General features: G+C 40.4%; 1 protein-coding gene across 7 annotated transcripts in view; it reads left to right on the forward strand.

The window, feature by feature from the left end:
• Window positions 1-23,058, forward strand: part of SGCD (sarcoglycan delta) — a 309,746-nt gene that overhangs the window by 118,397 nt on the left and 168,291 nt on the right. For 5 of the 7 annotated variants that reach the window (XM_030458786.1, XM_030458785.1, XM_030458784.1 and 2 more), the window contains one exon: window positions 551-736. The gene's annotated coding sequence lies outside the window, so the exon portion shown is untranslated. The remainder of the gene's footprint in view (window positions 1-550; window positions 737-23,058) is intronic. The other 2 variants (XM_030458788.1, XM_030458789.1) reach the window with 1 other exon arrangement.

A 23,058-nucleotide genomic window follows, 5' to 3' on the forward strand; every position in this document is an offset into this window, starting at 1 on the left:
AAACCAAAGCAATGCCAAGCTCTCACTCTCTCAGAAAATCTCAGGCTATTTACCTGTCTCTAACAATTGCTCAGGAACCCACTGCTGTGTGTTGGCCTGATGGGCATTGCTTCCTATGAGCTGTAAGGTCCTAACAAGCTTTGGATTCCTTGAATCATAGCCATTTCAGCAGTGCAAAAGTATTAAGAACTGAGCCTACATCTCTTCTGCTTTTAATATAGAAGTCCTGTTACTCTGAAGAAATGCCATAATGACTTAAAATATTTCTTATCATGGTATCAGACTGGAACAAGATGGGCTGGCATTCATTTCCTGGTGTAGAGACATGATTAAAGTACTGTAAAATGAGTAGTTTTGCACCACAGTTCTTGAATTCAGTGCCCTCCAAAGGTGCCACACATGATGGATTGTCACAGACTCTTCGTCCTGCCTTGACATTTCATTCCTATCCAGTGTTGTCTTAGGCTCTGCTCTGAATCTGCCAAACAACTGACCCTATAATTTAATGCTACACCTTCTTCTTTTTCTTATCTTTTGTTTCTCTGAACAGCATCTTTTGCAGCCGAGGCTCTGAAGTACTGAAGAACACTGCCTCTTCCTCAGGGACACAGATAAGGGGGAGCTGGAGCCTCTGGGGAGCTCAGAAAGGATTTGTGGCTGACAGTTGCCTGAGGAACTTACCTTCACACCAATGTTGCTCTGAAAGGAGTTGTGTTCAACACTCGGGCTTGGTAAGGTATGAAGTTTTCCTCTTGTTTTTAATCTTGGTTTCTTTTTCTGAATATCTAAATATGAAGAAAATAGAAAAAAATAGCCTTCCTGTTTGTTTTGCTGCCTCTGTAAATAACCTTTGCTAAGCAGCATTCACCAAGAGTGAAGTGTTTTTGAAGTCTTGGATTTGAGGGGGTGCTTGTTTATATTAAATGTGTTATTGAACAAAATGCTCACTGGTGGCTGTGTTTTGCTCTTGGTGGTTTATGTTTGGTGATAGGCATCCACATTTTGAAAACCTCACTTGTTGTGTTTCACTGATGTCTTCAGTTCAGGGGAAAAAAAAAACCAAAACAAAAAACCATGCTGAAGTAGCCAGTTTGTAACACAGCCCTGTGTTTTCCTTTGTGCTTTGTAGAGTCTCATTGTTTTCCAAGGACAGAAGTAATACCAATTTCTTGCATAATTGTGTATGTCCCTTTGTTTTGTAGCATGGAGGTTCTCATATCCCCACAAATATTGCCTTGGTAATGCTGTAACTGTAGGAAGACAACATGCAATGTATCTTTTAAGAAATTGAGTGCCAGGACTTGAGGAATATACCGTGAACAAAGATTGTGCTATACAACCATTTAGGGCAATATAACCTCTGATTCTATGACTTCTTTTATCTAGGCCACATTGTTTCTATGAAAGCAAAGTTTGCTAGTTAAAACCTCCCAGATTTCAAGTATTCTTTCCCGCATGCCAGTAGATTGGTATCAGATGATGCCATCCTTTTTCATTTAACACATGGATATTGACTTCTCCTGTATGTCTGAACCAGAAGTACGGTCTTGTTGAGAAAACTACAGCAGCAATATAACACTTAGTGTTAGTGGAGGAGGGAAGGGGGGGGGAAATAAACGTAAAAAGAAGTCAAGACGTTCTTAAAAATCTGTAAGAAAATATGGGGTATCCAGGTGAATGTGTATCAATAATTTTTCTGCTTTTGATATGGTTACACCACTAGTGTTATCTCTGGAAACTCCAGGCTTAACCTCAGGTTTCAGCAGAGCTCTACTGGTCTGGAGACTGCCTGTAACTGCAAAAAAGATTGTTGGGGATTACTTAAACTTTTAAGTGTTGGGAGTAAAGAAAGGTCTGTTCTGACCATGGCATATGCTATTAATTTGTACAAGCATTTCAAGAAAACAGCCCTGATGTCAGAGAGAAGCTCTTGCTGCATTTGTCTGCTTCAGTAGCACCTGGTTTCTAGAAAAGGAGGCTGTTAAACATTGTTCACTCTTTTCTTATTATCAGCACTTCAGTTTCTTTCCAAGCTGTTTCTCTTGTGGTTATAACACCTAAGAGACAGAGCTGTACAAAGGTATTTTGCAAGGAAGAGGGCTCCTTGACTCTTGCTGATAAATGTTTTGCACTATTAGAATGTAGAAATCACAACCATGTTTTTATTCTGTGTGAGATTTATAGGTGAAAGTGTGTGAGTATTCCTTGCAATGATCATGTGTGTTTTGCTGGGTACACGAGGTGCCCCAGGGAATGCAAGGATCCTCTTCAGAGCACCCAGTTTCTGTTGTGGCCATGGTGCTGACCCTGCCTTGAGCAGGATAGGATGGTGGTGAGATGAGCTCCCTACATCATTCCTACCTCAGTCAGTGCAGCTCTTAGTCTAATATTTCACATCTCAGTCTGCAGCATATTACTCCAGTGCAGAGACTACACAGGACTTGGCAGTTTCAGAGGACAAAAAATATTTCCATATAACTAATTTATGTAAAAGTATTTATTTAGGAATTAAACTGTAGGTTGGATTCAGTTATATTATTGCATCTTACTTTGTGGCTATCAGATCTAAAAAACTTACTTCTTATTTAAGGAAAGCTCATGTATTTATCAAAGCTTGATCTTTAAGAACATTACAGATTAAGAAGATTGTGCTCGAGTTTAAAGAGTTGGCAACACTACTGTTGTTCATTGAAGTAGCTGAGGCACTTTTTTTGTCCTTTATCTTGGGGGCTCATGCAAACCAGAATAATTTACTGCCATCAACTTTATCTTTTCCCATGACACCCTTGTAAGACAGAAATGCTATTTAGCCCCATTTTACAGGCAGCAAGTAAGGAACAGATTCACTTCTAAATCAAATTTTAGTGTGCAAATCAGAGACAGATTTTTACTGCTATTACAAGGGCAAAAGTTCCATCTGATACCCACAGCTGGAGGCGTGAAGGTAGCCTTGGCTGAGCAGCTGAGTCTCTAGAGCGAAGCATGAGATCTGGATATGGATCTGTTTGAGGTCATTGCTCTAATCTGAGCCAGTTCCTTCCACGTTTCCTGCTTTCTCAAGCAGAGAGGCTTTTAGTTGATTACAGTAACACCAAATGACATCAGGACCCACCTTTGCTCTGTATCTCCTGGAAATGGCAACATATGTCTGAATAATATTATCTGAACTCATTCATCTTTGCAGTTAAAATCTTTTTTTTTGCCCTAGAGACACAAGCAGATTCCCTTTTAGTTGGATTTACAGAATTGTGGTGATGGTAATCTTATTCTGTAAGGAATTGTTATAACAGACATGTAGATAACATGCAAAGTAATATTTTTTTCTTAAATTGCTCATTTCTTAGTTTAGTGGCATCTGGTTAGTAAAATGCTCTGTTCCACTGAAAAAAAAAAGCACATTTAATTTAATAAATATGCGAGAGAAAAATTTTAAGTAGCCATTAAACATAGTTAATAAATTTTATCTTGCAAGGAGAATTGGAAAAACCCTGTTCATTTAATGTGTTTTATGGATCTCATAGCAATTAATTGTCTTCATTACATGGACATAAATCCTCAATGTAATTCACCTTTTTCAGATTAATAGCTTTGGAACCTTTCCCTTTGCTTTGTTTAGGCTGTAATATTATTTCTGTTTTAAACATCACATTTTTTACCATTCCCAGATGCTCAGTAAATCCATTCAAGTTAACAAAATCTCCTTGCATTACAGGACAGTGTAGAAGTCGAGTTGCAGCTGTGATGGTCTGAGGTAGAAGCAGAGAACTTTCATATTCAAGCTTTACTTGACCTATAGCAAAACAATTGGCAGGTGTCCTCTCCCTCCCTGTATTAAATGATCTAACAAGAAGTTATTATTTATCTCTTCAAATCTGTCTTGCTTTTTTTGTAACATTTCATTTATGAAACCTGAAACAAACACCTATTTTACATGCCTGGCAGCTTGGATGTCAAAATAAAACCTTCATGCAACTCTCCAATGGCTTGATGGGGGATTCAGGTCTGTGGGTGGAAAATGTGTCAGTAAAATTTTCTTCCTCCATTATTGAAGGGAAACTTCTGTTGAAGCATCTCAGGATGTTTGCTGAATTCCCAAAGTTTAATACAAAATTTTGCTTTGAACAAGCTCTTCATTCTTCTTGACTGAATTTTCTATAACAAATACGAGAACAGGGAAGCATGCAGGATCTCTTATGTTTTTATCAGTGAGTGTGCTGTGCTTGTTTGTCTAAGTAGCATTTCTGAAAATGTTTTCTAGTGTTTCTCTGAACTGTTTGTCAGGGTGAGGAAATAAAATGGCTATTACATTGCAAGATCAGCAGCCTGTCTGTTAATGTATCAATTCCCTTGATGACACCAATTTCACAGCCCTGTTGACTGGAGTTCTGCTAACATGACTTTTATTGAATCCATCAACCTGACACATATCACAGCACAATTTCTGATAACAAATATCATGGTGTAAAATGAATTTAAAAGCTGATATCTGTAGCAGAACTGAGTTGAAGTCCTGAAAAAAATTTCCACGTCCAAAACTAACAAGAGATTCTGAAGATACTGGTCACAGAGCAGTAACATGGAAGTCCTTTGTCCATGCTCTAGAAATACTGAGAAGTTAGCAAGTCTGTTCAAAGTCATATAAGCAGGCTTGCTTCTGCCTTTGGCTCTGCCTTCTGGACTCTGATGTTTGTTGTGTTGCTTCAGAGATTCTGGTGAAGTCGTGGTTTGTTTTCACCTTGAGACCTTTCTTCTGCAAGGACCAAAAACCTCCTTGTAAATACTTTGCGCTCTCTACTTTGAGAAATGTGAAAACTGAGGTTTGGAAAACACTAACCAAGTTCTGAATGGAGTACACCTTCCATCCCTCAGAAGATGAAGCATTTTGGAGCCCCTTATTCTTTGCAGAGCTGCTGTTTGACGGCCAATGGGCCATGTCTTGGCCAGAGTCCAATTGGGGTGGAAAAGGGCACATCTTTATTTAGGCTGCAGGTGTTTTGGAATTACCTGTCTTCTTCTGAGAGCACATTTCCTAATCTTCTTGCAGCCTTCTGACTGACTTGTTGTTTTGCTTTATCCCCTTCATTTTTGCATCTCTTAGATGACAAGCAGCTTCAGGCAGGTTTGCCTTTGCACTGGTGCTGCTCTCACTGTGCCCAAGTTCTCTTACTTGTTACTTTTGCCTAGCACACACTATGAAGTATCAGCTAATAATAATGCTGCTTTTTGCTCTGCAGCTTGTCTGCTCTTTGGCTAAGTATCCACTGGCAGTTTGCAGCCAAATAGAGAAGAAGAGGAGGGTGGCCAACAATTGATGTGGCAAATTAATTATGAAGTACTATCCTCCTGACACATAGTGAAGGCAATTCTGCTTTCCAAGCTTTACATCCGGCCTTGCAGAAAAAAGTAGCATATTGCTGCATTTCTTTCCTCAAATAATGGGAATCTTTCCAGAACAAAACTTAGTGAAGAATGTCACATGTAGGGTTGATCAAGCAGGATAGTCTAGAGCCTTTACTGCTCTGCAGGCAGCTGTGACACCACCCAGATAGTAGTTTTTACCTTTCATTAGACAAATGTTAGCTTAATTGTGTGTTGTAGTTGATAAAGACCTGTGGATGTGATGGGAAGTCACCTGTGTCCCATATGCAGTCAGGGAGCAATGTTCTGTTTCTTTACAATGGTGACTTGATAATATTCAGGTCCAGATGAGCTACAACTTGTTAAATTTTCAACCTTCAGAATAACATTTATTTCAAATGATCCACAAAAAACTAGCATGCAGTGTGGAGGGAGGAAGGTTTGACAGGCACCGTGTGGAGTGTAATTACCTGAAGGAGCAATTCTGTCCCTGCATGACCTCTGTCTTAAGATCACAGAAATAATTGCTGGGAGCCCTAGCACGGTGTGTACTTCGTGAGCTGTTTGGGTCCTGTTAGCTCAAGTTGAGTATTACAAGACCAGCACAGTACAATTTAAGCAGCAAAGGCACCCTTCCTTAGCTAGTTCTGTAGTGTACCTGAAAAAAGTCTGAAAGTAGTGTGATTTTGGAAAGAAATGAGTATTTGTTGTAACTTTCCTCAATCAAGCCTTTGCTTAGTCAAAGGATGTTGAAGGTTGCAGTGGGAGCAGCCTGGCAAAGCTTCAGCAGTAATTGCTGAAAAGTGTTACAGAGATACTTTGCTGTGTTAAAGGTATCTCTTTATACCAGAACAATATTTTTCATGGCTCAAGCTTTCAGTTAAGGTACCAGAAGTCTCCACTTTGCAGATTTTTATGATGAAGAATGCTTGTGGCTCCTGACTAATTTGATAGTAAACTGAGCAGTTATTCTCTAATACTGAGAATTTTGTAATGGTGGAAATTGCTGTCTGGTGGAAGTCACTGAGTCAAATGATGGTGTGGCTTCCAGTTTCCTCTTCTTGAGCTTTTCCTGCTGACCTATACAAACATCTTTCTAATTTTTTTACATCCAGACGCCTGTATTTGGAAGCACAAACCTGTTGTACAAGTTCTTTAGATGTGCTGCAAATAATAATGAATATATTTAATGAAGAGAAGCTGAAACATACTGCAGAAATTTGGAAATAAGAGAGAATGTATGCAGCCAAGTGTTAGCTGTGAATGGAGAGTTCTCATAGGCATTGTTTAATGGGAGCTTTCCAGCTTGTGGTTTCTAGAGTCAATAAACAGAAAACAGAAAAAAATAGAAAAGCAGGGTAGCTGGTGGTGAATTAGAAGAGAAATGTCTGATTTTTGCCTCTTGGAGAAAAGCAACAGCGAAGTGAGCAGCATTTCTATTGATGAGCTAATGCCCTAGGCATCCTCTGCCTGCCAGGGACCAGGAAGGGGCCAGCAAAGCCCCTGCTGGCAGTGACACCCTCTAAGGAAGGTACCATCTTAGTCCTTCACCTCAGCAAATCCCTTCTGATGTTTTCTGTTGACTAGTCAGTTGATAACAGGGAGATATTTTTTAAAGATTTCTTTTTCTTCCTACTGGGTGGCAAATACCACACATCTCCTGAGTTGGAAAGCAAGTGTGCTGGCTGGCCTTTCTTTAGAGGAGAAACTGATTGTTGGGAATAAGGAATTCTCTGTATTGCAGTTTGTGTTCACATGATCATACTGTACCACCATCCTTTCATCCATGAAGGCAGCTGTGTCATCCTGTTGGCTGTGCTGAAGGAGATTGAGGAGGGTGGCCAGGGGGGTGGAAGGACATTTAGCCATACATGCAATGCATTTTGCTCAGATTAATGTCTCTCCTCATTTTAGGACCACTGAAATTCTGTGTTGCAATGGTCTTAAAAGAAAAGGCTGTGAAACAGAAAGAAAACAAGTCTGTCTCATTAGGAAGGCTTGTAGGCACCTCTGCTTTGCTCTGGAGCACAAGAAAGGAGGGTGAGCAGCCCTTCATTCTGCTCACTTTCTGTCTGGGAGGAATTTCTAGTTGTTAATGATTAATTCAAATGTTTCTTGTCATGAGAACAGTGTGCACAGAGTGATAAATCTGTGGTGGGTTAGAGGTTGTGGTTGCTCAGTGCTGACGATTAGCTTGAGCCACAGGCTTTGCTTTCATTGGTATTTTAATGGCATTAACCTAGACCTTGTCAATTAAAATCCAGACACATTTTGATGAGAGACATCTTTTTCTAATGATAATTGCAATAATATCCCTTTTATTCATTTGAAATCTGTCAGGCAGACCATGTTTCCTGGAAGATAGCTGCTCAAGTTTCACATTGCCTAAATAACTAAGAGTCATCTTTCAGTTTTTTGAGCTGACATTTCATCAAAAATAACTAAAAGCAAATGAGGCCGTAGCTGTTAATCTTTGAACAATTACCAACTTCAATCAAACTAATTTGACTTTATCTGCTTAAATAAGCAGGTTTATTGCCCCTCACTTTGGAGGCTAATAAACATTTTATAATTGCCTTGAGATGATTTATACTATTTATTCTTGGCTTTTCTAACTATTTGACAGCATAGCTCCAGAGCACATCCTTGGCAGCAATCCATTTATGCAGCTCACCTGTTCATTAGGTGGAGAGGGAAGCCTACATGTAAGGCTTGAATGGGGAAGTTGTCTGAGTTGTACAAGAAGTTCATCGTAGAAGTTCACAGGACTTCATAGTAGCCAGCAGTGTGCCCAGATGGCCAAGAAGGCCAATGGCATCCTGGCCTGTATCAGGAACAGCGTGGCCAGCAGGTCCAGGGAAGGGATTCTGCCCCTGTACTCAGCACTGGTGAGGCCACAGCTTGAGTCCTGTGTCCAGTTCTGGGACCCTCAGTTCAGGAAGGATATTGAGGTCCTGGAGCAGGTCCAAAGGAGGCAACTGGGCTGGTGAAGGGACTCGAGCACAGATCTTATGAAGAGAGGCTGAGGGGGCTGGGGGTGTTCAGCCTGGAGAAGAGGAGGCTCAGGGGAGACCTCATCACTCTCTACAACTCCCTGAAAGGAGGTTGGAGCCAGGGGGGGGTTGGGCTCTTTTCCCAGACAACTCTCAGCAAGACAAAAGGGCATGGTCATAAGTTCTGCTGGGGGAGGTTTAGGTTGGATATTAGAAAGAATTTCTTTACAGAGAGGGTGATCAGACATTGGAATGGGCTGCCCAGGGAAGTAGTGGATTCTCCATCCCTGGAGATATTTAAAGAGACTGGATGTGGCACTCAGTGCCATGGTCTAGCAACCGCAACGGTGGTTCAAGGGTTGGACTTGATGATCTCTGAGGTCCCTTCCAACTCAGCCAGTTCTATGATTCTATGAATAAACCCCAGAAATCTTATCTCTGGTCTAGTACATTAATTGAAGTGTTTTTTTTGGTGTTTATGTGTCTGTAAATACCATGTTTAGAATCTCTGTCAGGCCACAAAAATGAGTATTTAATAGTTGGGATGGGAGTGATGTATCAGATAGCAACTGAAAACCTGCTGTGGCTTTATTTTAGCAGGGCATGAAAAATAAAGTGAAAATCATGTTTAGTTTCTCATGGAAAAATAATTTTCATTTCTCTTGAGCGATGGTTCATAAGTGAAATCCTTTACAAACAGTGAGGGAATGGAAGCAAAAATCTGTATCAAGACTGTATGTAGGTCTTACAACATGTTCAGTCTGTGTTTGTTCACAGGTAGGAAGTGCTGCACTTCTTTTAATTTAGGAATTCCCTTGTTGCTCTGGTAAGAAGTGGATTGCTGACATTCAGCCAGATCAGATATACTTATTTCCTTTATTTGTAATCTCATTCCTTTAAATCTAGGTTCTTCAAATAGGCAGCACTTGTGTATTTAAAAACCTCATGAGCATTATAAATCTGCTTCCTCTCTGGTCCTTCTCTGAAAGTTGTGGAAGAAGGAACTCTGATTAATTAAAAGCACCTCTAGGTGATGCCATACTATAAATAACAATAAGCCAGCTTTATTTCTATAGCAACTGGAATAATGCCACCAGATGTTAGAATTTCAAAATTCAGGGTACGGTGTGTACTTTGAATAGGAAATCCTGGCACAAAATGCTGCATTTAAGAAAGGTTGAGGAATAATAACTGAGTAGTAAATGGACTTGTGCTGTTGTGAATGTTTTCTGTTGATAGTTGTGCTATCAGTAAATACAAATACTAATTTGCATCAGTTCCTTTTTCCACTTTCTGGTTAAACTGGCAAACCTGTAGTCTGAATTCTGGTGTGGGCAGAAATTACAATGAACAGCATAGCTTGAAGTCTTTAAATATTATCACATTTTTTCAACTGAGTCTTTAGCAACCGAGCTGCACATCTCATTACTCTTATTTGTTTAAGAGTTCATTTATAAACATTAGAGGTGATCGATGAAACCTGACCTGCCTTTGCAAGTTAAGTAGACCTGGTTTGAAACTACCAGAGTTAGAAATTCAGATTTGCAAACAGTGATTTAAGAGCAAGCAAGGTCCATTTACATGCTTTATCTTTTTAACTTTTGAGGTTTGAATTGCATTGGAAAATCTGTCACATTGCATGATTGAGCATGGAAGTTGCAGCTATCACTTAATTGAGTGTGCCATTATGTAGGAGCTGTCTTCATTATTTCTTATTAAAAAAGTATTGTCATTAATAGATATGAAACGTGCACAATGAAGTCTTCATGAACTCTGACTCTAAGCAGTATTTTTTATCAGTTGCTTTTAGTTTTTATAAGATGTCCAAGGAGAAAAAAACGAATGTACCATTTAAAAGAACCACAAAATAATCATCAAAAATCCAAGTATGTTAGTTGAGAACTGAATCCTGGCTGTTGAGATTCATGATGTCTCTGGTGCAAAGGTAACAGAAGCTCTGTGACAGATATTTATCTTTTTGTTATGCAGGTGAAGTTGTTTTGAAGACTTATTGCGTAGAGACTTCACTGAAAGTGTTAGTTAAAAAGTGTTGAGTGAGCCTTTTGAAAGGCTCAGCTTTCACAGAGCCCAACTCTAGCTGATTGAGTCTCTGCTGCCATTGAGAGCATGTAGAGAAACAAGATAAACCAGGTGCCTCGAGTTGCCAAAGAGTGGGTGTGAGTCCACCTGTGCCTGATTAGGGCAGGCCCCCTATTACCAGGGGACCAATAAAGGTGGGACACACACCCACAGAGAGAAGCTCACTCTGGTGTGAGGTAGTGCAGAGGCCAGCAGCTCCTCGAGCCTCAGGAGCAAGAAAGGCTCTTCCCGCTACAAGAGCAGTTTGGGAGGAGAGCTCCTTGCTATGATTTCTCCTACACATCCATCCCACCTGTCTGTACGCACTGGGTCCTACAAAAGCAGCCCTTTAACCATTTCCTGCTAGTTTTCTAATGGCTAAATTTGTCATTTAACCTTGTGATGACAGTGTGAAGTGGAGGCTGAAAGGCCAGTGTTTCTGTGCTGTGCAGGAGGAAGGAATGGATTGATGCTGCACAGGGATTTTTTATTTTGCCATCTCATTACTTTCAAGCATAAATTTAAGAACCAAAAAGCAATGAGGAATTGTCTTCTGTCATCAGACAGGTTTGGTTATACAAATTAAGAACTTTATTGGCTTAAAATTGGTCTGAAAGGTGTAGTAATAAGTAGGTAAACATGCTGAAATAAAACCTGCCAGCAAGAATGTTGTGTACCCTGCAGATCTCATCTCCATTACAGAAAACTGTCTTATGATGTTTTAAATGTTTATATGGTGATTGTCATAGTTGTCCAGCTATCTATCAGGCAAGGCTTTAGTATTGTGGTATGTAGTGTGGTCTAGGGGGACATAGTACATGTATTTACTGATTATGTGTCTCTGTTTCCCAGCATAATTATGTGCCAGCCTCTCTTCCTCTCCTCTGTATGGTTCAGATTTAGAGCAAGAGGTGTCTGGATGAATAAAAGCCATCAGAAGGCACTGTTGCTCAAATATTATTTTTCATGGGGGTTTTGTGTGTTAACTTTAATTTTAGATTTGTGTACACCCATGCTCATACCTCATGGAGCAGTTATTAGTAAATGTTATTATTTATGAACCATTTTGTCCATAACTGGTTTTAGCCGTCTCTGTGACCAGCTTGAACCCTACTGTGCTCATTGGTGGAAAGCAGGGTCATACATTACAGTCTTTGGTCTGAAGAGTTTTTGTGTTAAATTATAGTGGGTGAACAAGACAGGATTTCCAGCAGCAGATGGAGCACAGCAGTGAAGATGAAGAATGTGCAGAGCTCTGTGTGTTGTGGGGAATCCATGATCAAAACTCTTCTTTGTTCTTGTGTCTGCATGAGGCTCATGGCAATCAGGGCTTTGGTTTGCTGAGAGTAACTCCTGCCTTGTTAACTACTACTTCTTGATTATTTCTGTCTATATCCATCTGCTACCTCTTTTCTGTCAGAGCTGCAAATTCCTTAGGGTTCAGACAGCTTTTTATTATTGTGTTTGTGCAGTACTAAATTCAGGGGACTTCTAGTCCAGGGTTAATGGTAATAACTGTTAGCAGTGGCATTTGCACAGGAAAATAAGACTTTAAAAAAAACAATTATTTTCATGTTCTGATTATCCTTATTTGCATTCCAACATGCGCTGAGTCTTTGGAACTGAAAAGCTATTTAAATAAAAGATACATGATTAAAAATATTATAATAATGTCCTCTACCATAATTAGTTGCATGCAGGAAATAAGAACAATTTTAATGTACCTCTTTAGATATACATCTGTATTTGTCTAGAAAAGAGATTTTATCCTACAGCCAGCTGGCTGCCACTTTCCTAGGTGCTTATTCATACTTAAAATAGCTCTCCCATGTGTTTGCATACATAAGTTCACACTTATTTTTAACACCTGTTGGCATACTTTAACTATGTTTTAACCCTGAGGTAGTTGGCTTTGAGGTGTGTGCAGCCACAGATAGCTGAATGGTACAAATTCTTCTTTCCCAAGACATGAGCCTGCTTTGCACTGACCTGCCAGCTGAAGTTTCCCCTTCTGGCGCAGAGCCACAGCTAAGTGCCTTTCAGCAGGTTCTCAGCTATAATCCTGAGCTGATTTCTGGGATGCAATTCACTGCTATGGTTATCATATCAAAAGGGGAGTAATTTACATTTTCTGCACGTCTCAGTGTTGCCAGCCTCAGGGCATGCTGCAGAGAGAAAGTTAACACAATTCGATAAAATAACGAAAATGAGCCTATTCACAGTGTTGCATCTTACACTGTGGAGGGATTTGATGCAGGCACAAAGTTGGCATGAAGAACAATTTAAGGCTGTGCACAGAGATTAATTTGGGGACTTTTTTTTGGCGCTCAGGAAAAAAATAGGAAGATCATCCCTAAAGGCTGAATGTGTGGAGAGCTATGTGCTTGCCTTTCCTGCCTTGTGTCTGCCTTTCCTCCTTATCTTGATTTCTTATTATGTTGCCTCTTAAAGCCTCTCCTCTAGATATTCATCCAGAGTCATGTCTGCACAACACATTATTTTTATCTGACCCCCTCAGCCTTCTGCACTTCCCTCTCTGTAAAGGCATTTAGCAGTCCCACCAGCATCATTTGTGCAAAGTGAAGCTCTTTATGTTGAGCTATTTTAAGCACGTCCATACTGGAAATGCCATAGGAATGGCAGGGCTGTAGCATCTGCTGCTGATTCACATTCAGCTGCCTGTATTTGTATGCAGAAGCCAACTCTGCAGTAGCCCCACATTCATTTCCTCTGTATCAGTTGCTTATTAGTAATACACAAGCCCAATTAAGGAACTGGAAGGAGGTTGTGGGGCTGAGAGTGTGGCTGTGCCTGCCCTGTCCTAAGAGGCATAGGGCTGGAAGAGGAGCTGAAAGGTCCCTTTTCAAAGTTTACAAGGGTGAGGCTGTACATGTTTGAGTCTGAGGAGGAAAAGAATGTATCTGGTATAGGGGACTGATGATGTTACTCATCTCTGAGACAGATTCCTGCAGTCTGGTTGAACTTCATATTTATTTCCTGTTTTTAACAAACATCTTTCTTGGATGTATTCACTGTGCTTCAGAGGTGGGTCATGTAAAAGCTGCACTTAAACCTAGAGGGTTTCTCATTTGAGATTTTGTTGTTGTGTACTTGTAGCTGCAAATGTAAAAATATGTGTGTCACACTTTAACACTGGGCCAGCAATTAAATCGAATAACAGATGCTCTCTATTAATTCCCCTCCCTGATAAAGAAATGAGAGAGAAAATGGGAGAGAGACTTATGGGTTGGAAATTAAACTACACAGCTTTAATGAAACAATAATGATAAAAAGGAAAAAAAATTACTAAATATATACAAATTTAGTAAATATATACAAATTTGTATATATATATTTGTGTATATATATATGTATGTGTGTATATATATGTATACAATTTGTATATATATTACTAAATATATACAAATATACAGGAAAGTTGATACCACGTTCCTCCCCCTCACTCTCACATCACCACTGAGGCTGCAGGGAAGCCCTGGGAAAGTCCAGGCTGGACTCCTGGGGTCAGCAGTACTCAGGAGCTGCAGGAACACACAGATTTAGGCTGGCATGGATCAGGACCATAGGCAGACAAATGAATAGAATTCTCCCAGGATGCTGAAGCAAACAGGGACAGGTAAAGGAGAAGCAGGAAGGGGTTTGACCCTCGTGATACCTCAAATTTATACTGAGTATGACATGTATGGGACGGAATACTCTGTTTGGTCAATTTTGGTCATTTATCTTGTCTGTTCCTCCCTAAAGGAGGGTTTGCAAGTGTGGCCTCTTTATTCTTTTTCTCCTTCCAGAGGGTAAAATGTTCCTCAGAGCTGAGCAGTGTCCTTGGCTCTGCACACCAGTCTCTAGCTGTAACTATAAACATCGAGTGTTATCAGTCCCAGAAGCAGACACTGACTGAGAAACTTGTTAATTTCAGCAAGTGCAGCTACTTACAAGAGACTTAGCTGAAAGCAAAAGTACAAAATTCCTGCCCAAACCAGGATAATGTGCCAATGTCATAAGCCTGCCAGGACTGGCAGCAGGTCCTTTGCTGCAGTTTGCAGCCCCAGGTCAGGGTTCTGGTCAGGGTGGTTTTTAGGAATTTGTGAGTAGAGGTCACTAAAATTTACCTTCAGGCTGTTCTGGGCAAGCTATTCTCTCTCCCATTCCACTTTACTTTTCTTCTCTGCATCTCAGCAAAGAAATATCTTAATCCATATCTGCATTTACACCCATTTTTAATAAGCTTGAAGCTTTGCTTTAGCTCTTCTTTAAAATTAGCAAATCCTTTAAAACCAGCTCATAGAGGTTGATGGCATCAGGAAAATACCACCATGCCATCTTGATTAGTGTGTGTGCCCGACCTCATCTTCCTCCCAGCTTTGACAAGTGCTTCTTGTCATCTTTGATTTAATCCTTTTTTCTTGTCTGTTGTTTTCCCCCTTTTCCTTTACTCTCTGTGAAGATTTGTGCTGCCTGAAACCATCACCACACTGCTCTTTGAATCTTAATGCAGGTACCCTGGGAAGAGATTATACTCTTCAAACTGATACATCTCTCTTGATGTATGGCGTCCAAAGAGAAGACCATTTCTGAGCGTTGATCCTGGAAATTAAAACCAACATGTGCACATGTTGCTTTATCCAGAAGCAATGTCAACTTCAGTGGAAATAAAATCACAGTGTGGGTCCTCTTGTCTTGCCTGGCATACAGCCAGTCAGGGCACTTTTCTGCCGGTCTTATCCCTGATAAAAAGGGATACTCTGCACCTTCCTATCCCTTTCACTCCCTCCCCTCTCTCGCCTCCCCCCCATTTCTGTTATTTTAAGAACTGATTTCCTCAGGGAGTTGGTAATGTTCAGGGCTTTTGTCCCTGACGTTTTGGACTATGATGTGACAACACAAGTGCATCTATTACTCTTCTGCTGGGAGCTGACTAAAGCAAAGGACTTGATGGATAATAGCCACATTTCCAGCAGTGCCTGATGAACATGTGAGAAGAATAACTGACTGACCTGCATATAAAACCAAACTATGTTGGGCCATGAAGTCTGAGCACAAGAGTAGGAGAGATGACTGAGAACAGGTAGCCATTTGTCATAAATTTATTGTTTTGCTCTCCTTTTCTCTGTTGCTGGAAATCTGGTGCTTTCTGTGTTGCAGCAGTGTGGATTTGTGGTGTGGCCATCTATGATCTCCTTTTTGCAAAGGGCACCATGCTCATATGATGTGGGAACCTTTTAGAAAAGGAGGCTGTATGGTTCAAAACAGCATCACTTCTCCTTGGGCAGCTAAGAAAAGCTGATTCTTCTTTGCCTGGAGCAGTCAATTAACACCTGAACTGAATGGAAACCAGTAGTGGCTGAAGCTTGCATTTGGTGCTGCTGTGGGAGGGAGCTGAAAGGTCCTTCAGGGAGCAGGGGATTAAGCTGGAAGCTGTCAGGGCTGGCTGGAGTTCTGGTCCTGGGACTCAGGTGATTGAGCATTATATCCCACTAAGGCCTCTTGCTCTTGCAGGTGAAACATGCTGTCTGGGATGACTTGCATTTGGTGCTTTTCTGGGTGCTTTACACTTCTTGATGAAGCTGATACCACTCTGCTTTGTATTTCACAGAACAGACTTGATAAAGCTGCATTTGAGTTCACATAGACAGGAGGGTGTGGGTAAGAAATGGTGTTAAAGTGGGGAAGGGGTAGGATGCTCTTCCCTCCCTGTCTCCCAGCACATCACTTACTTGCCCTACTTTCTCTTTTCACTGTGAGAAATTCTAAGGATTCTAATAGTAAATAGCATGCTAGGGAGTCTGTGGCATGGTGGGAGTCCCTAAACCTTTGTTTTGCTCAGCTGCTCTGGAATCATTAACTATTTAATTAAAAAAAAAATTTTAAAAGCTTTTTTTTTTTCTCTTTTTTTTTAATGACCTATTATTAGATGGGCATTACTCAGGGAGTAACTCACAGGTGAGATTTCTGTGGCATATTCATGTCCATTTGGTGTTATCATAAAATTATCATAGAATTATCATAGAATTGGCTGGGTTGGAAGGGACCTCAGAGATCATCGAGTCCAACCCTTGAACCACCGTTGCGGTTCCCAGCCCATGGCACTGAGTGCCACATCCAGTCTCTTTTTAAATATCTCCAGACACGGAGAATCCACTACTTCCCTGGGCAGCCCATTCCAATGTCTGATCACCCTCTCTGTAAAGAAATTCTTTCTAATATCTAACCTAAACTTCCCCTGACACAACTTAAGACCATGCCCTCTTGTCTTGTTAAAAGTTGTCTGGCAAAAGATACCAACCCCCACCAGACCTGTGTTATAATGACCTGAGCTATAAACTTTGCATCAGGAGATTGAGGTGCTGGATGTATCAGAGAAATTAAAGTGCCCTCTGTAGCACTGCCTGCTGGCATACTTGTTCTCCAGTTTCTAGAAGACAGCAATGTCTGCAAAACTTCCATTCTACTAGCTGATGTAGATTAGAACTGTAATAATGTTTACTTCAAGTGAAAAAGGGTGCTGTGGCTGTGATTGGCATCTACAGATCTAGAAGTAATTCCTCGCATGGTTTCAACTATAAATAATAAAGAAAATATTCTGCAAAGAAATTATGATATCCCATGTGCCTTATTAGAGAACATTTTGCCAAGAAACTTGTGGCTGTAACACAGAGGTTGCTATGCTTTCCCACTGTCACAGCATTAAAACCTAATTGCCCCCAAGTTTCTTGATTATCTCCAACACAGCTGTCACATTGCCCCTTTGAAAAAATGCACTGATATCACATGCACAAACTTCAAAAACTTTTTTTTTTCCTTTTCTGCAAACAGGCAAAACTACTATCAGTCAGTCACTGGTGTGTTTAACAAACTTGTTGGATTATTGTGCTGAATTGGGCCCCTGTTGCTTCAGTATCACAAGATAAGCAATTATTCAGGTTTCTTGTCACGCTTCGGCAATACCACACTGGGGCTTTTGCCAATGATTTGTTCTTGTTGCTTATGGATGTAAGAGTGTTATTTAATGGGTGCAGCTGAAATGGGGGCTCTCTGCTCCAGGGTGTAATCCTCTCTCTCTCTGCAGGAGAGGTGTGCTCAGAGCCCTCGTGTGCTCCCTGTAAAATGGGAACGGCAATGCTGTCCTTTTCAGATTGCATGCATGGAGCACTCTGTCCTGGAACACTGCATTGCCACTGTTCAAAATAAGCCCATTTTCCACAAAAAAAAAGAAAAAGTCATATAAGAATAGTGAAAATAGCTCATATTTTGAGCTTCTAACGAGTATGAACTCTCTTCCCAAATAATACATAATAACTGAATATAGTTTTCCCTGTAATTGGAGAAATTTTGAACTTACTGTGTTCCCTAGAATGGCCCCTGATTGATAAGGAGCTTGCTGTGGCTTTTGGTAGGAGTTGAGCAGCTGATTGCCCTTTGTGCATTTACTGTTTATCTCACAAGCAGATTCATGTGTAGACCCCCCTGGTTCCAAGGTAGTGGCCATGTGAGCTCCTGTGTAGCCCAACCATGGCACCAACATGAAATCAAGATGCAATAAACTATGCTGGGCTGAGCAGTAGCATGGCCCTTGAGCTTTTTTGAGTGGCTCAGGAGGGAAAATTGCTCAGTTTTAGGTTACAGTACATTCTGCACTCCTGTGAGGGTTAAAAGGAGGTCTTTACAATGGCCAGAATGGATGTGAAAGAGAAACACTTCAGAACTTTGGAAAAGCTTCAAAAGGCCATGTATTTGGTCGAATGCTTTCTGGACATGCTTAGGAGATATGGATGTCAGGAGTGAGTTCAGGGCAGGATTAGGGTGATTGGTGTTGCAGAACTTTGGTCTCATAGTCTTATCCAGGGCTGGTAGGGATGAGGATCCTTTCTCTCCAGGGTCTGTATTCACCCAGATTCTGGATCCTGCTGGACGTGGCCTGAGTACAAATGTCTTTGCTGAGTGCAGCAGGAGATTGCAGATGGCAAAGATTTTGAGAGATTGATTTAGTTTGAAAGCAAGTCCTCTTCTCTCCTCCAAGTACTTTATGGTTGGTTTGAAGGGGGAAGAAGCAATCAGACAGCTAAAAACAGTGTAGTGATGACAAGTTAGTGATGCCTGCTTGTTGTTCATAGTACCAACTGTTTTTGTTAATGCAAATCAAACACTAAAAAATTAAAAAACCTCATAGCCATGCTGGGACTGAAACAATCAAACATTGAAGGAGGCAAATACCCCAAACTGACTGAAACAACACTGGTATCACCCTGGGGAGGGATTAGTTGTATCCAGGAGATCAGAAGGTAGGAGATCAGAAGGTGAGCTCCATGCAGGACAGGGGTTTGCTTGGGGGTCAGAGCGGAGATGAAAGGAAATGTGGTTTTCAATCAACTGCACTGCAGCTGGAAGGTGGAAAAGGTTTTATCTTTTCTGAAGGTGGAGAATCTTTGCTGGCATGAACTAGAAACAGGTGTATGTGCAGGGAGAGAGGGAGGCACCACTGTGAGAATAAAATGCAGCAGGGCAACAGCTGGCAGACATGCATTAGCATGATGATGATCCTGTAAATGGAGATGCTTGCAAGTGAGAACAGATGAAAGTGTTTATGTGCTTGTAGGATTGTCATGTTATCTTGGATCTCTAGGGACAAAGTAGGCACTCGTGCATGGAGAATAAACAGACATACAGTATATATATAACCAATGTGTGGAAGAGGAGCTTCTGAATATTATTTCCATCTTTATTTTAAAAGCCACTACTTAGGCAAATTATTGTAATTCCAGTGACAATAACTAATCCATCAGTAATTAGGATGGGAAATGGGAATATATTCCATGGAAATGATATTTCATCAATCCAGTTGTACAGCAGTCTTCTTGAAGAATGAGTTGTCGCTTGCCCAGTTTTTTTGAAGGGCTGTAATTTAGCTGATTAAAAAAATAATAAAATTCCCTTGGAGAATACCATGTTGAGTTGAGAACACTAAAATTAGTATTGTATAGTGCCTTTGCTGCTTTTACTGCATCTTGTCTTAGCATTGTTGATTATGTAAATAGTTTTAATAATTCCATCTTTTTTCCAACATCAGCCTTGTGAGCTCAGCCCTTTTTCAGGCTCAATGAAGCCATGTAGCTCCATGTAGCATGAGTTACCACAGATGCTTTTCCTGCTCTGTCTCGAGAGCTCTTCTTCTCCAGTAAGGCATAGGCACACTCTTCCTGGATTTAAGAGACTGATTATCAGATCATTTTCAAGAGTCTAAACTACAGAAGATCTTCTGTGTGCTTGTGGTTATAGCTTTGATAAATGAAACATGTTGGAGAAATACAGTGTTTTGAGAGGAAAAAAAATTGTTGAATATGTTTCTGCTTTGTCTCACAAGTGCTGGAAACACACTTAACATTGCTTAGGTAATTGAAATGGCACATTAGCAATAACCCCACTTACTTCTCATCAAAACAGCCCTTTTGACCTTATGTTCCTCAATACATTAGAACAACTCCAGAAAAATGCCTTAAACTGCACTTGTGAAAACAACTACAAACATCATAGGTGCCAGGGCTCTTCTGACACTGAGTGTGCCCCACATAGCCCAGAATACCTGCCTTTAAATATAGAAAATTTGCCAAATTTTATATACACGACGAGAGTGCTAGGGGAAACAGTTCAGACAGTGACAACACAACCATGTGAGACAAGGAGTGGAGTTTCTGATGCTGGGAGCCCCTTCCAGTCTGCCAACCCTTTAGCTGTGAATCTTAACTTTTCCTCTCTCCAGGAAAATGTGTTTCATAATGCCTGGCTCAGTATTTTGTGCAGAACCTGGTAATCAAGTGAGTTTGTTTCTTGGCTTGCACTTGCTACTCTCTGTGTAGAGTAGATTAAGATCACTTGACATATTTCACTCACAGCCTAAATCAGATTTAAAAATCTGTTGTGAAGGAGTAAGGCAAATACAATTCATATTGTACATTTTGTGCCCCGATTGAAGCAAGTCATTATCGATGAAAAATTCTCTCACTAGCCTTTAAAAATTATTTTGTCTGTAATTCTTGTTCTGCTGAAGGGTAAAGCTGCATACAGTAATGGAATCAGTGGTGCATGCAGACTGAAATTTTGCTGGATTGAATTATGGGCATATAAAGGATTGTCTCTGTTTCCCTCTTTCTGTTACTTTTCATATCTTCTTTCTCTCTGCTTTTCTTTCTTCTTTTATCTCTTGGTGCTGGAATTGCTATCTGAGAAGTCTGAGTGGTTTAGTGAGGAAAGCTGAAACTCTGATTATGGAAAACCTGTTTTTTTTAATCAGTTTTGAACTCATCACCACCTTGTGCTCTGATAATCTCTGCTGGCTAAAAAAGACTGAAAGCAAGCATCTTGCTACAAAAATTACAAAACTGAAAATAAATTTAAATTCTCAGTAGAGTAGAGAAACTCATATAGGCACTGCCTGAGAGTTCCTTACATGTGAGGAGGTGAGCAGAGGATTTGTCCCAAGAGGAGAATGGAGTATTGGGGCTCACTCATATCCTTGGGACAACAGTGCTGTGCCAAAAGGGCTTCTTTTTGGGCTTCCCTTGTTTGAAAATCAGTAAGAACATGCACAGCTGCTGCTTCCTCCTCAGATTTCAAAACCATGTTTGTTTTTTTTTTTTCTTCTTGCAAAATAGAAGTTGTTCACTTTCATTTTAGGATGTGTTCCTTCCTGATAAGATGCCTGATTACAACACATCTCTTCGCAGTCAAAATGCTTGGCAGTTTTATCTTTAATTTAGGGAAGTTTGTTGCAGCATCCAAGTTGGGTTAGTGGCAGATGTTTTCTCAATCAGGTTTTCCTTACCCCAGATTATGGGTATGTTTCCTACATCTTTTTAGCTTTAACATGAATAATTTCAATGAGCATGCTAGGTTATTTGGGAAATGTACCACTGAACAAAGCTGTTATTTTATTTTGGATATTCTCTCATACCTTTCCAAAATCCTAATCACAATCCAAAATCACTGCTCACCTTAGCAGTGCCATTCTGGACCTAGGCTGACTAGTTTCCAGGCAGCCCAGAATTAAATCCCCATTTATATACATTTATACAACTGCTAAACCAATAGAAACTGGTTTCCAAATGGCAGATCAATTGTAAGTGTTGGAACAAGAAATTGAGTTTCATCAGGGTTTGTCTGGGGAAAGTTGAAACCATGTCTTGGATGAGGTGGTGCCTCAAACAGAGCAAGGGAGAAAGCCCCTAAGAGGCTCTTCTTGGCAGAGCTGTGTCCAGAGAGCATGGCTCAGGCTTGTGAGCAAAGCAACATGTTTCTGATTATTTTTTTTTCCTATTTTCAGGAAAAAAAAAAAAAGAAGAAAAAGTAAAAAAAAAAAGTATGCCCTTCTTCATGTTTGTATGAGAAAGGGGACTACAGCAAAAACACAATGCTTTGGTCAAATTCTTAGTGCATAAAAACCCAGAAAAGCTCTGAACACTGACTAGTCACATGCAAGAAGAGAGAAAACAATCCCACATATTTGTTCCCAGTTTGCTGAACTGCATCTCTTCTGACATTTTGACTTCTCAGACCTTTTACTGTGCACATCTCTGAAATCAGTCATCTCCACTCTCTTAGGGATGTCCTGTATTAGTCCCCTTGGCCATCAGTCTGCTTGCCATTTCACTACATGGAAGCAGTCTTTCCAGGGTTGTCCTTTGCTGCCACTAGTAATAAATCTCAGTGTATGGTTTATACAGGGCCTAAATTGAATCCTGTTATGAAAAGCAAATTTAACCATGGGATTTTTTTTTTTGTTTCCCACAGTATGAGCTGGGAGACTGCATTAGGATTTAGTAAACATAGGGCTGAAAGTTTTAGATCCAGATGAGTGGTTCTCCTTTCATTAGTAGATGCTTTTTATAAATAAATAAATACCGTATTCTTCATTTTGGTGTTTCTGCCTCATATGCCTGTGTCACAACCTTTTTTGCTTATAATTAATCGACTGATACCTCTCATGCAGCTCTGCTTGTCAGCAGGGATTAAAGCCTGACAGTATTTAATCATGTTGCATTTCCTAGAAGACTAACAATCTCCCTTTGCTTTCTCTTCCCTCGTTTCCCTTTCATTTCCTTGTCTTTTCTGGGTATGGAGCAGTGTCCTCTATGACTGTCTGAAGTTTTCATACAGGAAATGACAGGTATAAAATTCTTTTCTTGCCTCTTTTCTTCTGTGACCCATGTAATTCCCTCATTAGATCATTTGCTCTGACCTTTTGGGCACACCCTGTTAGCACTGAGGTCCACCAGACACTGAGACTGTAGGAGTATGTATTGAATCATATTTTACCATGATTTCTTTCTTCTCCAGGAAATACATTAGAGCTGAGAGCCAAGTGGGTACAATAATTAGACCAGTTATTATTTCATGTTCTGAGGCTGTTTTTCAGTTAAAATTATTTCTAATACATGTGACCCAATCGGATGCTAACTTGGATTCATTGTATTAATTAAGATATCTCGTGAAATTATGGATCTTAATGTTTGACCTACTCACAGAGATCCCCTTTGTAATCAAAGGATGGAAATAGATCCTTCCTTTAGGCAAGTATTAGTGGATCAGATGACTCATATCCTAGAAGGGCTCCATA

Source organism: Calypte anna, chromosome 13, assembly GCF_003957555.1.
Source record: "Calypte anna isolate BGI_N300 chromosome 13, bCalAnn1_v1.p, whole genome shotgun sequence".
NCBI classification, from domain to species: domain Eukaryota; kingdom Metazoa; phylum Chordata; class Aves; order Apodiformes; family Trochilidae; genus Calypte; species Calypte anna.